Source organism: Globicephala melas, chromosome 8 (assembly GCF_963455315.2).
Source record: "Globicephala melas chromosome 8, mGloMel1.2, whole genome shotgun sequence".
NCBI classification, from domain to species: domain Eukaryota; kingdom Metazoa; phylum Chordata; class Mammalia; order Artiodactyla; family Delphinidae; genus Globicephala; species Globicephala melas.
Window position 1 is genome coordinate 50,877,319 of NC_083321.1, and position 16,609 is coordinate 50,893,927.

Sequence of the window (16,609 nt, forward strand, 5' to 3'; positions counted from 1 at the left end):
GAAGGACTTCCTGTAATTAACCTCTTTAGAATTTGAGGGCACAGAAAGACAAAATTGACTTTCTCATTGCCTCCTTAATGGTACATTTCATAAATCATACCTGATTTGACCTAGTTTTCTTCAGCAGTCATCTCAAAATGTTTCACTGAAACCACAATCCTCTAATGGGGAGGATGATCAAGCCTGTCACCAAAGGATGCCCTGTCTAAAAAGAAACAGCTCCTTTATAGAATTCAGAACATCAAAGCAGCTCCCTAATAACCTGCCCAAAGGCTTACTCCACCCAAAGCCTTTGTCCTCTTATCACGTGTCAAGCCCACAGGAGAAAAAAAAAGATGGGTTTACACATTATTTGACACTACTATCAAACATCTATCCCTGCACCCAAAGACAACTGAAATCATCAGCTGAAAAAATATTACTGGCAATTGTTCCCAGAAAACCAATTCAGGGGCCTGGGACCTCCCAGCAAACGCTACTTTATGGCAAGGTCCTTTGGTCTAGGAGCCTATCTCTAACATTAGTTAAAACCAGCAAGTACCAAGTTATAAATGAGATAAAATTTTATTATAGAACAGTAGTTTCAGGAAATATATGTGCTATTATTTTAATAATGAGATTGATTTTAGAGTTATAATTTGAAAGGACTGATGGCTTTTTTCTGCATGTGCAACCTAGCCTATGAATGTTTATTGTGCCTCTCAAGTAAGAGCCATAAAAGGAGCCCTTTGGCCCACTCTCCAGGGCAGTCTGAATAACAGCACTCTATACTCTTGTCTGTACTGTTATTGCAACACCTGTGGAACCCTCCAAAGGGATCGCTCTTTGGGATAAGAGAGCTGAGACACACCTACCCCTACCCACCTTCTGGTCAAGAGCACTTGACCAGGCTAAGGGCCCCCCCCTCCTCTCCACTGAGCCCAGGGGTGGCAGGTGATAAAAATGAAGCTCTGTTCTCAGTTGTGCTCATACCTGGTCATGACATTTTGCTCTGGTGGTGAATAACAGCTCTTATTTTCATCTTCACAATTAGGAAATTAGTCTTCAGCTGGATAAAACAACCACAGAGCAGCCTCATCAGTAAGCAAAACCAAGGGAGCTTGCGGCTAATGCCTGTGGACAAGAATGCTATAATGGTAACAACAGTTGGGAAGGGGATAACCTAATATTTGAAGTAAACCACTAGGGCGCTGGCTCATTCTGAAGCCTTCCCTCTGGGCTTGAATCTTATAGTTGGCACATGCGAGCGAAGAGCCAAGAATGATTCTCCAGCACTAGACAATGGGGTTCCTCACTGAAAATAAAATTCTCACGCATGATGGATGAGCAATAAATCATTTGCAGAAGTGACCCAAAGAACTATCAGGGGCACAGGAAATCTGGGAACACTAGAGTTAAACAAAGATGTCAAGGAGGGAATTCTCAAGGAAGCTGAAATTGTAGCTTAGAAAGGAAGGAATCCAACCTTGCTAAAGGAGAAACAAACACCCCCCCTCCACACACACACACATCCCACCAAAAAATGCAAAGAGAGTAGTGGAGCAGTAGATTGCATTCAAGTTCTCTGACTCCTAAGCCTAGGCTGTGACTTCCCTCTTTCACGACAGGGGTATTTTTGTCAGGGGCCAGCAACAGATTTTCAAACAAAAAACAAAACAAACCGAAAAATGGGTCCGTACAATTCCTATAAAAGAGCCATCCCTAGTTCATCAAAAGAAATGAAAACGGACATGGCTGTCAAGTTGGCACTTCAAAAAGCAGTTTTATGGTAATTTATTACCCCAGCATCAGCTACTTAGGAACTGAGTCATTAGGACTCTTTTTTGCTATGTCAGGTACTTTGCAGTGTCCCAAATGCAGAGGCTGTAACAACCAATATAAAAAATATTGAAAGAGCTCTGTTGGGAGCACAAGTTTTCACTCATATAAACATCAGCAAACATTCCAAGGCAGGGAGAGGCAGAAAGGTCCCTGGTGAGAGTCAGAGAGCCTGAGCTGTAGGCGCAGCTTCTCTAGTTATTCATTCTAAAACTTTGGGCCCCTAAGTCTCTGGGCCTTATTTTTAAGTATGGTAATAGTTGACTTCAGTTGTATAACAAAAAGCAGCAGTCCCCCACCTCACTCTGAATTTCTGCTTCTCAAAGGCAATCACTTTCAACTTTTAGCTCTTTCTCTTAGTATTTATCTGTTTATTTCAAAAAAACATGCTTATATTGGCACTTTTGGGGTCAATTTTAGTCATTATTTATCATCTTTCTGTCTTGAAGGTCTGCTCTTTCATATCATGATCATCACCCCCATGACCACCCATATATACACATGTACACACACTTCTCCTTCCACCAACACAGTCACATCACAATTTTTAGTTAAATTAATATTTAGGATATGCCCATTCCATGGAATACTACTCAGCAATCAAAAAGAATGAACTATTGATATACAACCACTTGTATGGGTCTCAAGTGCATTATGCTGAGTGAAACAAAGGTCACATACTGTATGATTCCATTTATATATTTATCTTGAAATAACAAAATTATACAAATGTTAAATAACTAGTGGTTTCCAGGAGTTAGGGATGGGGGTAGGGGGTGTTGTGCTGTGAATATAAAGGGGTAGAGTGAGGGAAATCTTTATAGTAATGGAATATTCTGTATCATGATTGCAGTGGTGGTTACACAAATCTACACATGTGATTAAATGGCACAGAACCATATACACATTGCACTAATGTCATTCTCATGGTTTTGATACTGTACTACAGTTACACAAGATCTAACCATTGGAGGAAACTGGGTAAAAGATATATAGGGCCTCTCTGTTTATCTTTGCAACTTCCTGTCAATCTATAATTATTTCAAAATAAACTGTTTTCAAAATTAATATTCATAAATCAACTATACCCCAATAAAAATTAAATAAAACATTAATATCAAGGTCTATATTATTTTCAGGGGGAATCACAACATATTTATTCAGAGGGAATACAATTCAACCTACAACAGGTTGATTTCAAATTTTAGCTATTATAAATATTGTTTTTATGAAAATTTATACAAAAGCCTTTATGTGGCTATCTGCTTTCATTTCTCTTGGGAATACACCAAGGCGTGATTACCAAAGATTTTTAATGTTTTGTTAGCTGGAGGAACAGTATTCCAACACTTTCTTGTTTTTCTCAAGAATACTCAGGATCTATACAATGATTTTCACAGCTAAACCACATAGTGTATTATGACTACATTGTCTTCCTTGGACAACTAGAATTCTGGTCTTTCCTAGAATTAATAGTTGTCTCGTTTTTAATTTGCTTGGTTTTAATGTCCTTTTCCCCAATTCATCTCCAAATTCTCCAAAATAACTTTAAGGTTCTTTGTAATATGGTCAAACATGTCAGATAATTTACTGATGTCGTTTTGTATTTTCTTTAAAGTGGGGTCCCCAACCCCCAGGCCCTGGACCGCACAGCAGGAGGTAAGCGGCGAGCGAGGGAAGCTTCATCTGCCGCTCCCCATTGCTTGCATTACCGCCTGAACCATCCTCTCCCCCCACCCCCACCCCATGTGTGGAAAAACTGTCTTCCAGGAAACTAGTCCCTGGTGCCAAAAAGGTTGGGGACCGCTGCTTTAAAGCATCTCTCTTGGAATCTCCAACCTCTCGTTCAAATCTGATAACTCTCTCTAGTCCGTAGGTCTCCTGCATAGCTGTGGTCCTGGAATACCCCTTAATCATCATTCTGGGACTTATACTCACTTTTCTATGTTAGATTCCCTTGATTCCTGGGTCCATGCCTTCCTATTTCTTTCCTATCTCATTATGGTATATCAAACTACCAAGTTGCCTGAGATAGCATACATGGGAAATAAATCTTTTTGAGATGTCTGAAAATGTCTTTTTTCCCCCTACTTTCATATTTGATTGTTAGTTTTGACTGGGTATAGAATGCCAGGTTGGAAATGATTTCTTCTCAGAATGTAAGGCAATTCCTCCACTTTCTTCTAGCTTCCAATATGGCTTTTGAGAAGTCCAATACCTTTGTATGCGACTTGTTAATTCTCTCTGGCAGCTTTTATGATATTCTCACTCTACTCAGTGTTCTGAAATTTCATAATGATGTGTTTCTTTTTAAAAATTCATTGTACTGAGTGCTTGATGGGTTTTTTTCAATATAAACATATGTGTACTTAAGTTCTGGGAAATTGCTATATTATTTCTTTGATGATTTCTGTCACTCTATGACCCAACATCTGACTATTAGGAGATCCAAAGATCTAAAGGAGAAAAACTACAGGAATTGGAGGGAATAAAATCATCAAAAATAATTATATCAATTCTCTTAAATTTAAATAACTTTTATATTTAAATAAATCTTAAAACTGATCCTCTTATTTATTTTCTACTTCTTTGTTTTAAATTCTTTACTCTGATATATTTTTTAAGTGTCCAAAACTTCTTTTTTGTTCTCTGACTATTCCTTTTTTTTAACAGAACCCTATTCTTGTTTCACTGAGGCATTATCTTCTCTGATCTGAGTTTTCTTCAAATTTTCTTTTGCTCCTACATTGTCTCTTGTGCTCTATCTCTACCCAATGCTCTCTTTTGGAGGGATGCGGGTCTTTATATCTGTTTTCATTTGTTATTCATGTTAGAGGTTTCTCTCAAACATCAGGTGATCTTTGCCTTTTCTTTCATATTTAAGAGTAAGGCACACAGAGAAACATTGTATGAGCAGCAGGGCATGTTAACTTCTAGGCTTCAATGTAACAAGAGAAAATGTCAAGCCGGTTTTTTACTGGGGAGGTTCCCAGATGTCTGTGAGTCAGTTTCTCAGCAAGGAATCCTCTAATCTCCCACCTGAGGAAAATAAACCTGACTACCTATTTCTGGGAGATAAGAACTAGATGGAGCCCTTCACTTAATCCCTGTTTTTAGAATGGCACCTCTCTTTTACTCTCAGCTAAATTTGGTATTCCCAAAGCCAGGGCCTCTCTGATTTTATTTCTCTAGAGGATAAACCTCCAATGTTCTGCTGAAATAGAGAAAAGATGTGACGGTTTAATTGTTCCTTATATACCTCTGAAACTCCTGTTTTCAGCTCCACCTCTCATCCTAATATTCAAGATGCGAAGAACCTCCAATACCTAGGGCTTTCTAGAGTTTTGTATGACAAAATGCCTTTATACAGATTCACATCCCCTCTGTAGCTTTAGCTTTCTGCTTTCCCTGATCCACTAAATCATTCACCATCTGTGCCTTTCCCATCTTGTCTATTCTCTTAGTCTTTGTGAGTTAATACTAGTTTTATGCCATTTCAACGGAGTTTGTAAAAGGAGATAAAGTAAGACATACATGTTCAATCCAATTTATTTTAATCATAAGCCCCCTCATGAAGTTATTGAAAGGACAAAATACAGAATATGAAAGTTTTTGGGAAACTTATAAAGTAAAAGTTCAATAATAGTGTTAGTGGTAGCAGTAGTATTCTATGTTTTTCTTTTTTTTATCTTTTTTATTTGTTTGTTTTTATTTTGGTATGCTATTTTTTTTTTAATAGCTATTCCAAGATAAAGAATTCTTCTCTTTGGGTGCTCTAGGGAAGCACCAAGTTTCATAAATAAAACATGAAAAATATTTACAGCATATATATCAAAAGGTGAATACCCTTAATATACAAAAAGCCCCCCAACCCTGCAAAATTGATGAGGCAAAGAACCTAGCAGAGAGGGAGCTTCAAGATGGTGGAAGAGTAAGACGTGGAGAACACCTTCCTCCCCACAAATACATGAGAAATACATCTACATGTTAAACAACTCCTACAGAACACCTACTGAACGCTGGCAGAAGACCTCAGACCTCCCAAAAGGCAAGAAACTCCCCATGTACCTGGGTAGGGCAAAAGAAAAAACAGAGACAAAAGAACAGGGACAGGACCTGCATCAGTGGGAGGGAGCTGTGAAGGAGGAAATGTCTCCACACTCTAGAAAGGCCCTTCTCGGGCAGAGAGATTCCCGCACAGAGGATCGGTGCTGACCAGCACTCACCAGCCCGAGAGGCTTGTCTGCTCACACGCCGGGACAGGTGGGGGCTGGGAGCTGAGGCTCGGGCTTCGGTCGGATCCCAGGGAGAGGACTGGGGTTGGCTGCATGAACGCAGCCTGAAGGGGGCTAGTGCACCACAGCTAGCCGGGAGGAAGTCCGGGAAAAAGTCTGGAGCTACCGAAGAGGCAAGAGACTTTTTCTTGCCTCTTTCTTTCCTGGTGCGCGAGGAGAGGGGATTAAGAGCACTGCTTAAAGGAGCTCCTGAGACGGGCGCGAGCCGCGGCTATCAGCGCGGACCCCAGAGACGGGCATGAGACACTAAGGCTGCTGCTGCTGCAGCCACCAAGAAGCCTGCGTGCAAGCACAGGTCACTATCCACACCTCCCCTCCTGGGAACTGTGCATCCCGCCACTGCCAGGGCCCCGTGATCCAGGGACAACATCCCCGGGAGAACACACGGCGCACCTCAGGCTATTGCAATGTCACGCTAGGCTCTGCCGCCACAGGCTCGCCCTGCACTCCGTACCCCTCCCTCCCCCCAGCCTGAGTGAGCCAGAGCCCCCGAAGCAGCTGCTCCTTTAACCATGTCCTGTCTGAGCAAAGGACAGATGTCCTCAGATGACCTACAGGCAGAGGCGGGGCCAAATCCAAAGCTGAACTCCAGGAGCTATTCGAACAAAGAAGAGAAAGGGAAATCTCTCCCAGCAGCCTCAGGAGCAGCAGATTAAATCTCCACAATCAACTTGAAGTACCCTGCACCTGTGGAATACCTGAATAGACAACGAATCATCCCAAATTGAGGAGGTGGACTTTGGGAGCAACGATATATATTTTTTCCTTTTTCTCTTTTTGTGAGTGTGTATTTGTATGCTTCTGTGTGTGATTTTGTGTGTATAGCTTTGCTTTTACAATTTGTCCTAGGGTTTTGTCTGTCCGTTTTTTTTGTTTGGTTTTTTTTTTTTTGGATAGTTTTTAGTGCTCATTATCATTGGTGGATTTGTCTTCTGGTTTGGTTGCTCTCTTCTTTCTTTTTTTAATTACTTAAAAAAATTTTTTTAAATTATTTTTTACTTCTTATTCTAATAACTATTTTATCTTCTTTCTTTTCTTTCTTTCTCTCTTTCTCTCTCTCTCTCTTTCTTTCTTTCTTTCTTTCTTTTCTCCCTTTTATTCTGACCCATGTGAATGACAGGCTCTTGGTGCTCCAGCCAGCTGGTTAGGGCTGTGCCTCTAAGGTGGGAGAGCCAAGTTCAGGACACTGGTCCACAAGAGACCTCCCAGCTCCATGTAATATCAAATGGCGAAAATCTCCCAGAGATCTCCATCTCAACGCCAAGACCCAGCTCCACTCAATGACCAGAAAGCTACAGGGCTGGACACCCTATGCCAAACAACTAGCAAGACAAGAACACAACCCCACCCATTAGCAGAGAGGCTGCCTAAAATCAAAATAAGGCCACAGACACCCCAAAACACACCACCAGACATGGACCTGCCCACCAAAAGGACAAGATCCAGCCTCATCCACCAGAACACAGGCACTAGTCCCCTCCACCAGGAAGCCTACACAATCCACTGAACCAACCTTAGCCACTGGGGGCAGACACCAAAAACAATGGGAACTATGAACCTGCAGCCTGTGAAAAGGAGACCTCAAACACAGTAAGTTAAGCAAAATGAGAAGACAGAGAAACACACAGCAGATGAAGGAGCAAGGTAAAAACCCACCAGACCTAACAAATGAAGGGGAAATAGGCAGTCTACCTGAAAAAGAATTCAGAATAATGATAGTAAAGATGACCCAAAATCTTGGAAATAAAACGCAGAAAACACAAGAAACGTTTAACAAGAACCTAGAAGAACTAAAGAGCAAACAAACAGTGAAGAACAACACAATAAATGAAATTAAAAATTCTCTAGAAGGGATCAATAGCAGAAAAACTGAGGCAGAAGAACAGATAAGAGACCTGGAAGATAAAATCGTGGAAATAACTACTGCAGAGCAGAAGAAAGAAAAAAGATTGAAAAGAATTGAGGACAGTCTCAGAGACCTATGGGACAACATTAAATGCACCAACATTCGAATTATAGGGGTCCCAGAGAAGAGAAAAAGAAAGGGACTGAGAAAATATTTGAAGAGATTATAGTTGAAAACTTCCCTAATATGGGAAAGGAAATAGTAAATCAAGTCCAGGAAGCACAGAGAGTCCCATACAGGATAAATCCAAGGAGAAACACGCCAAGACACATATTAATCAAACTGTCAAAAATTAAATACAAAGAAAACATATTAAAAGCAGCAAGGGAAAAACAACAAATTACACACAAGGGAATCCCCACAAGGTTAACAGCTGATCTTTCAGCAGAAACTCTGCAAGCCAGAAGGGACTGGCAGGACATATTTAAAGTCCTTTTTACAGACAAGCAAAAGCTAAGACTTCAGCACCACGAAACCAGCTTTACAACAAATGCTAAAGGAACTTCTCTAGGAAAGAAACACAAGAGAAGGAAAAGACCTACAATAACAAACCCAAAACAATTAAGAAAATGGTAAAAGGAACATACATATCAATAATTACCTTAAATGTAAATGGATTAAATGCTCTAACCAAAAGACACAGACTGGCTGAATGGATACAAAAACAAAACCCATATATATGCTGTCTACAAGAGACCCACTTCAGACATAGGGACACATACAGACTGAAAGTTAGGGGATGGAAAAAGATATCCCATGCAAATGGAAATCAAAAGAAAGCTGGACTAGAAATTCTCATATCAGACAAAATAGACTTTAAAATAAACACTATTACAAGAGACAAAGAAGGACACTACATAATGATCAAGGGATCAATCCAAAAAGAAGATATAACAATTGTAAATATTTATGCACCCAACATAGGAGCACCTCAATATATAAGGCAAATACTAACAGCCATAAAAGGGGTAATCGAGAGTAACACAATCATAGTTGGGGACTTTAACACCCCACTTTCATAAATGGACAGATCATCCAAAATGAAAATAATTAAGGAAACACAAGTTTTAAATGACACATTAGAACAGATGGACTTAATTGATATTTACAGAACATTCCATCCAAAGACAACAGAATACACTTCTTCTCAAGTGCTCATGGAACATTCTCCAGGATAGATCATATCTTGGGTCACAAATCAAGCCTTGGTAAATTTAAGAAAATTAAAATCGTATGAAGTATCTTTTCTGACCTCAATGCTATAAGACTAGATATCAATTACAGGAAAAACTGTAAAAAATACAAATACATGGAGGCTAAACAATACACAATTTAATAACCAAGAGATCACTGAAGAAATCAAAGAGGAAATAAAAAAATAGCTAGAAACAAATGACAATGAAAACACAACAACCCAAAACCTATGGGATGCAGCAAAAGCAGTTCTAAGAGGGAAGTTTATAGCAATACAATCCTACCTTAAGAAACAAAAAACATCTCAAATAAGCAACCTAACCTTACATCTAAAGTAATTAGAGAAAGAAGAACAAAAATCCCCCAAAGTTAGCAGAAGGAAAGAAATCATAAAGATCAGATCAGAAATAAATGAAAAAGAAATGAAGGAAACAATAGCAAAGATCAATAAAACCAAAACTGGTTCTTTGAGAAGATAAACAAAAATGATAAACCATTAGCCAGACTCATCAAGAAAAAAAGGGAGAAGACTCAAATCAATAGAATTAGAAATGAAAAAGGAGAAGTAACAACTGACACTGCAGAAATGCAAAGGATCATGAGAAATTACTACAAGCAACTATATGCCAATAAAATAGACAACCTGGAAGAAATGGACAAATTCTTAGAAATGCACAACTGTCTGAAACTGAACCAGGAAGAAACAGAAAATATGAACAGACCAATCACAAGCACTGAAATTGAAACTGTGATTAAAAATCTTCCAACAAACAACAGCCCAGGACCAAATGGCTTCACAGGCGAATTCCATCAAACAGTTAGAGAAGGGCTTCCCTGGTGGCGCAGTGGTTGGGAGTCCACCTGCTGATGCAGGGGATGCAGGTTCGTGCCCCGGTCCAGGAAGATCCCACATGCCGTGGAGTGGCTGGGCCCGTGAGCCATGGCCGCTGAGCCTGCACATCCGGAGCCTGTGCTCCGCAACGGGAGAGGCCACAACAGTGAGATGCCCATGAACCGCAAAAAAACCAAAAAAAACAAAAAAACATTAGAGAAGAGCTAACACCTATCCTTCTCAAACTCTTCCAAAATATAGCAGATGGAGGAACACTCCCAAACTCATTCTACAAGGCCACCATCACCCTGATACCAAAACCAGACAAAGATGTCACCAAAAAAGAAAACTACAGGCCAATATCACTGATGAACACAGATGCAAAAGTCCTCAACAACATACTAGTAAACAGAATCCAACAGCAAATTAAAAGGATCATACACCATGATCTAGTGGGGTTTATCCCAGGAATGCAAGGATTCTTCAGTATATGCAAATCAATCAATGTGATACACCATATTAACAAACTGAAGGAGAAAAACCATATGATCATCTCGATAGATGCAGAGAAGGCTTTCGACAAAATTCAACACCCATTTATGATAAAAACCCTCCAGAAAGTAGGCATAGAGGGAACTTACCTCAACATAATAAAGGCCATACATGACAAACCCACAGCCAACATCGTCCTCAATGGTGAAAAACTGAAACCATTTCTACTACGATCAGGAACAAGACAAGGTTGCCCACTCTCACCACTATTATTCAACATAGTTTTGGAAGGTTTAGCCATTGCAATCAGAGATGAAAAAGAAATAAAAAGGAATCCAAATTGGAAAAGAAGAAGTAAAGCTGTCACTGTTTGCAGATGACATGATAGTATACATAGAAAATCCTAAAGATGCTACCACAAAACTACTAGAGCTAATCAATGCATTTGGTAAAGTAGCAGAATACAAAATTAATGCACAGAAATCTCTTGCATTCCTATACACTAATGATGAAAAATCTGAAAGTGAAATTAAGAAAACACTCCCAGGACTTCCCTTGTCACGCAGTGGTTAAGAATCCGCCTGCCAATGCAAGGGACAAGGGTTCAAGCACTGGTCTGGGAAGATCCCACATACCGCGGAGCAACTAAGCCCATGTGCCACAACTACTGAATCCTGTGCGCCTAAAGCCCATGCTCCGCAACAAGAGAAGCCACCACAATGAAAGTCCGCACACCACAAAGAAGAGTGGCCCCCGCTCACCACAACTAGAGAAAGCCCACATGCAGCAACAAAGACCCAACGCAGCCAAAAATAAATAAAATTAATTAGAAAGAAAACACTCCCATTTACCATTGCAACAAAAAGAATAAAATACCTAGGAATAAACCTACCTAAGGAGACAAAAGACCTGTATACAGAAGATTATAAGACACTGATGAAAGAAGTTAAATATGATACAAACAGATGAAGAGATATACCAGGGTCTTGGATTGGAAGAATCAACATTGTGAAAATGACTCTACTACCCAAAGCAATCTACAGATTCAATGCAATCCCTATCAAACTACCACTGGCATTTTTCACAGAACTAGAACAAAAAATTTCACAATTTGTATGGAAGCACAAAAGACCCCAAATAGCCAAAGCAATCTTGAGAAAGAAAAACGGAGCTGGAGGAATCAGGCTCCCTGACTTCAGACTATACTACAAAGCTACAGTAATCAAGACAGTATCGTACTGGCACAAAAACAGAAGTACAGAACAATGGAACAGGATAGAAAGCCCAGAGATAAACCCACGCACATATGGTCACCTTACCTTTGATAAAGGAGGCAAGAATATATATTGGAGAAAAGACAGACTCTTCAACAAGTCGTGATGGGAAAACTGGACAGCTACATGTAAAAGAATGAAATTAGAACACTCCCTAACACCATACACAAAAATAAACTCCAAATGGATTAAAGACCTAAATATAAAGCCAGACACTATCAAACTCTTAGAGGAAAACATAGGCAGAACACTCTATGACATAAATCACAGCAAGATCCTTTTTGACCCAACTCCTAGAGAAATGGAAAAAAAAATAAACAAATGGGACCTAATGAAACTTAAAAGCTTTTGCACAGCAAAGGTAACCATAAACAAGACGAAAAGACTACCCTCAGAATGGGAGAAAATATTTGCAAATGAAGCAACTGACAAAGGATTAATCTCCAAAATTTACAAGCAGCTCATGCAGCTCAATATAAAAAAAACAAACAATGCAATCCAAAAATGGGCAGAAGACCTAAATAGACATTTCTCCAAAGAAGATATACCGACTGCCAACAAACACATGAAAGAATGCTCAACATCATTAATCATTAGAGAAATGTAAATCAAAACTACAATGAGGGGCTTCCCTGGTGGCACAGTGGTAGAGAGTCCGCCTGCCGATGCAGGGGACATGGGTTCGTGACCCGGTCCAGGAAGATCCCACATGCCGCGGAGCGGCTGTGCCCGTGAGCCATGGCCGCTGAATCTGCGCGTCCGGAACCTGTGCTCCGCAACAGGAGAGGCCACAACAGTGAGAGGCCCGCGTACCGCAAAAAACCACAAAAACTATAATGAGATATCATCTCACACCAGTCAGAATGGCCTTCATCAAAAACTCTACAAACAGAGCTTCCCCAGTGGCACAGTGGTTGAGAGTCCGCCTGCCAACGCAGGGGACACGGGTTCGTGCCCCAGTCCGGGAAGATCCCACATGCCGCAGAGCAGCTAGGCCCGTGAGCCATGGCCACTGAGCCTGCGTGTCCGGAGCCTGTGCTCCACAACAGGAGAGGCCACAACAGTGAGAGGCCCACGTACCGCAAAAAAAACCCCAAAAAACTCTACAAACAATAAATGCTGGAGAGGGTCTGGAGAAAAGGGAACCCTCTTTCATTGTTGGTGGGAATATAAGTTGATACAGCCACTATGGAGAACAGTATGGAGGTTCCTTAAAAAGCTAAAGATAGAACTACCATACGACCCAGCAATCCCACTACTGGGCATATACCCTGAGAAAACCGTAATTCAGAAAGAGTCATGTACCACAGTGTTCATTGTAGCTCTATTTACAATAGCCAGGACATGGAAGCAACCTAAGTGTCCATCAACAGATGAATGGATAAAGAAGTGGCACATATATACAATGGAATATTACTCAGCCATAAAAAGAAACGAAATTGAGTTATTTGTAGTGAGGTGGATGGACCTAAAGTCTGTCACACAGAGTGAAGTAAGTCAGAAAGAGAAAAACAAATACCATATGCTAACACATATATATGGAATCTAAAAAAAAAAAAAAAAAGGTCATGAAGAACCTAGGGGCAAGATGGGAATAAAGACGCCGACCTACTAGAGAATGGACTTGAGGATATGGGGAGGGGGAAGGGTAAGCTGGGACAAAGTGAGAGAGTGGCATGGACATATATACACTACCAAATGTAAAATAGTTGGCTAGTGGGAAGCAGCCACATAGCACAGGGAGATCAGCTCGGTGCTTTGTGACCACCTAGAGGGGTGGGATAGGGAGGGTGGGAGGGAGGGAGACGCAAGAGGGAAGAGATATGGGAACATATGTATATGTAGAACTGATTCACTTTGTTAAAAAGCAGAAACTAACATACCACTGTAAAGCAGTTATACTCCAATAAAGATGTAAAAAAAAAAAAAAGAAAAGAAACCAGCAGAAAATGTGCAATAAATTACATAAAATTCACAGAACAACTACAAATGGCCAATAAACATGAGAAAATATTTAACTTCACTAGGGAGATGAAAATTAAAACAATAAGGTATTTTTCTCTCAACAGACATGCAAAAATTTTAGAGAGTAATAATATCCAGTGATGACAAGGTATGACAATATTCCCAGGGATAATCAAAAACCTAAAAATAAAATGGCCTTCTTGTTAATACTAACCCTACCATTCACTCACTATGTGACTCTGAACAAGTCATCTCCCCTCTCTGGGCCTCAATTTTCTCATCAGTTTTTTTAAAAAAATAAAGAAGAAAAACTCAAATCATTAAGAGTATTTGACTTGCTTATGGCCCAAAGGTGTGAAGAGAAGGGCAACACTGGCCATGAAAGAACCCTGTAAACTTCACAGCTCAATACAATCCTGTAGCATTCGTAAGAAGGAAAATCAGAGTATTCTCAAAAATAAACTGCTTATTGTTGGCTAGACATTCTATGAAATAAACCGCTAATTTTCCAAAAAACTACAGGAAGAGAGTTAAAAGGAAGAAATATAGGTTCTGTTTTTACCACATGACTTAAGCCCTCTAATCTCTGTGTTTCAGCTTCTGAAGATCTCTAAGGATTCTATAATTCTGTGACAAAAAGAGAAATGAAACCCTGTACTAAAACAGTTGGAATTTACACTCGCCAGAGTCTCTTGCCTGAAGAGGTTAAGTAGATCACGGGCCAGCTTTACGGAGATATCTAGTTTACTGGTCCATAAAACATTTTTTTACTGCCCAGCCCTCCTTCTTGGTATATACCAAAGAAATAGCAAAATAACATCATGATCACATCTCCTTAAAGACCTCTGACAAACCCGCCTTGATCTTATATACAAAACACTGACCCAGAAATACACCTACTAGGTTTTGAACCACAACTCAGACTTCGCACCCCACTTTCTCTATAGAGAGCAACTTGGAACAACAAAATCAAAACTATAGCTTAGGAAGGAAACTCTCAGGGGAAACAACTCCATAGCTCTGTCTGGAGAAATGATGGTAGGAGAAAGAACACCAACAGATCAAGTAAAACTGTCCTTAAAGGAAATGACAAGAGCTCCCTACTGAAAGAATTAATCAACGAATATTTATTAAGCCCTGACCCATCCCACAGGAACTATGCTACCCTCAGGAATCTTTTCCTTCAGATCTCCTAAGAACAGTCATAGCCATTTATTTAGCACTTAGCTTTCACAAATACTATGTGCCAGTCACTCCACTAGACACTTCCGTTTAGGTTAGCCAGTTTCTTTCTCAAACCAAACCTATTACTGAGGAATTACTGCCTCCATTTTACAGATAAATAAATTGAGGTTCACAGAAATTCACTTACCCAAAATTGTGGATCCCTATTATTGTTGTTATTATGAATTACTATTCTCATTTTAATGATAAGGAAACTGAGGCTCAGACAGTATAAATAACTATTAAGTTATTAAGTAGCAAAATAGGGTTTTGCCAGGTGGTTCTGCTATTAAAGCCCATACTAGTTCTACTACATCCCCTTTCTTGTTTGATACTAAACCACAAAATGAAAGTAAGACTTCAACTCCAATGAGTATGCAGTTAAAAATAAATGACATGTATAGACTCCTTCTTCAGCTCCCTCCAAAATATAAATGTTATCATTTCTGAAAAGCAGTAAAGCAGCAGCATTTACTCCCAGGAAAGTCAAAGGGGAAGGTGACTATCCTAAGATTCCCTAGTCAATGGTAGTACAAAAGAAACCAAGGATAGATGACATTGGTCCAAGGGCTTTTCACTGTCATGATGAAATCATACTCCCACATTAGCCAATCGCAGTGGGCATCCCAATGGATAATCACAAAATAACCAGATGAATAATTTGATTAGCAAATCCTGACATCACCAGCCTCTTCCAGTGCTTTCAATGGAAAGCTTTTCCTGTAAGAGTATCTCTCCCAGGCCATCTGCAATATTCTGACCCTTTAAGCAATGAGACAGGCATCAGGGTCCCCAACTCTGCCTGGCTGATGACCTGAGAAAGGAACAACTGACACTCAACCCTAAATAACTTACTTAAAGGCTTTGTGTGTGCTGGCCCAGAAGCAAGAAACACTACCAGCCTCATAAATTTTGCTTCCTAATAATAATTAAGCAGTCTATCTAGTTTCAGGCCCAGAAAAGGGAAGAAACCTGGAAGCGCAAGAGAAAAGAAACTTAATGTTGCAAGGAATGCATCAGAACTCTTTTGTGAGCTGCTAGTGTGGGATTTAAAAAAAAAAAAAAAAAGAGGAAGAAGAAGAATACCCTGTTGCCAGATAGCAACTGCTTCACAAATCAGGTGTCTGAAGCACAGGCTCAAACTGGCTTATTCAAAACGCCAATTACTAGCAAACACTATGATTGCAGCCTTGCAAGTGCTGCTATTTCGTTCTGTTGTTACTTGCTCAGCCCCAAACAGCCAGAAACAGAAATCAGTTCCACAAGTTTCTATTGCCATCAGCTAAGAAAAACTCTGCTTGCCCTCATAAGCTGGGGAAAAGAGAGAGAATACCACCCTGTTCAAATTTTAAAACAGTCAAGCCTGGACTAGCTTTGCCACTTACTAGCTGTATAACTTTGGTCAAATCCCTCAGCATCAGTTTCTTTTTTTTTTTTTAATTAATTATTTTATTTATTTTTGGCTGTGTTGGGTCTTCGTTGCTGTGTGCAGGCTTTCTCTAGTTGTGGTGAGCGGGGGCTACTCTTCATAGTGGTGCGTGGGCTTCTCATTGTCGTGGCTTCTCTTGTTGCGGAGCATGGGCTCAAGGCATGCAGGCTTCAGTAGTTG

The 16,609-nt window shown here is 40.1% G+C and overlaps 1 protein-coding gene across 3 annotated transcripts in view; it reads right to left on the bottom strand.

The window, feature by feature from the left end:
- FAM168A (family with sequence similarity 168 member A) overlaps positions 1-16,609 on the bottom strand; it is a 200,365-nt gene that overhangs the window by 111,719 nt on the left and 72,037 nt on the right. The window lies entirely within an intron of this gene.